Source organism: Dermacentor andersoni, unplaced genomic scaffold (assembly GCF_023375885.2).
Source record: "Dermacentor andersoni unplaced genomic scaffold, qqDerAnde1_hic_scaffold ctg00000799.1, whole genome shotgun sequence".
In the NCBI taxonomy this organism is placed as follows: domain Eukaryota; kingdom Metazoa; phylum Arthropoda; class Arachnida; order Ixodida; family Ixodidae; genus Dermacentor; species Dermacentor andersoni.
In genome coordinates, this window is record NW_027315477.1 from 10,364 (window position 1) to 11,498 (window position 1,135).

General features: G+C 49.7%; 1 non-coding gene across 1 annotated transcript; it reads left to right on the forward strand.

Moving 5' to 3' along the window:
- The first annotated feature begins 476 nt into the window (after positions 1-476).
- On the forward strand, positions 477-668 carry LOC140215046 (U2 spliceosomal RNA). Its single transcript, XR_011891967.1, has one exon. It is a non-coding gene; the product is annotated as a U2 spliceosomal RNA (small nuclear RNA).
- Positions 669-1,135: the final 467 nt, after the last annotated feature.

Genomic DNA, 1,135 nt, shown 5'->3' on the forward strand with positions numbered 1-1,135 from the left:
TACCTAATTCTACCGGTCGATTCGACACGTTGCGATCCGTCCCGGCCTGTGCCGTATCAAAATTTTCAGTGGGCCTTGCGGTAAATAAAAAGAAATGAAGGAAATGCGCGTAGTATATTACAATTGCACACGGGCTTGAAACGAAGCCCTCAAGGAAGGTCACCTTGAGCGGTCGCATTCAGACGGAAGTAAGCATTCCCCTGGCGCGTTTTTTTTTCCGCTCGCCTGTTCCGTTTTCTACGAGGTTGCCTTGGTTGGTTTCGCGTTACAAGCAAGCTTGCACTCGGGTCTCGTTTCTACGCGACAGCGTTTCGTTAACAGCGAAAGACTGAGGCGTTGCGAATTCATCCGTGAGATAGGGAGCGTTGAGTCTGTACACAGGCTGAATTTTATAATATTGCCCACGCTGTTGCTGAGGTTACCCATGTCGGCAGGGCGCCCACAAGGCAGTAGTACAATGAAGTGAAGTGAAGGACATCGCTTCTCGGCCTTTTGGCTAAGATCAAAGTGTAGTATCTGTTCTTATCAGCTTAATATCTGATACGGGTTCTATATGGACCCACGATATTAAACCTATTTTTGGAAGTTGGCGGAGTGCTTGAAGCCTGCTTCACCTCCGCCGCAGGTCGGCCCGGTATTGCACTACCTCCGGGATCGGCCCCGCTCACTTAGGTGAGACTTCATTCAATCAAAATGAAGAGCACAAGCTCAACGCGAGCACTGACTTGACACGCACCATTCCTATACTACACGCAACGATGCCGGTTCGCGGACCACGAGAGTAATTAAACTGCCACTCCATCTGTGTGTAGCGTCGCACTTGTTGCGTCGCAAATGGGACAGCCGCTCCAGCAAATTTCTAGTTATGGGCTTCGAGAAAAATTAATGAAAGCAAAAGAAAGAACCAGAATTCCTATTTGTCCGATGTCTCTGAATGATTGTCTCCTGTAAAGAGCCACTTGGGGGGATGGGGGGTAGGATTAGCCGTGGGGTTCGCAATCAATATGAATCCCACTCAAAGCCAACACTGGATTTTGGAGTTCACTATCGCTTGGATCCGTAAACCACCGCGCCCACGCAAGCTCGCCCTGCCGCCGAAATCCGCTGCCCAAGTGGAAGAAAGATTCCCTATGAA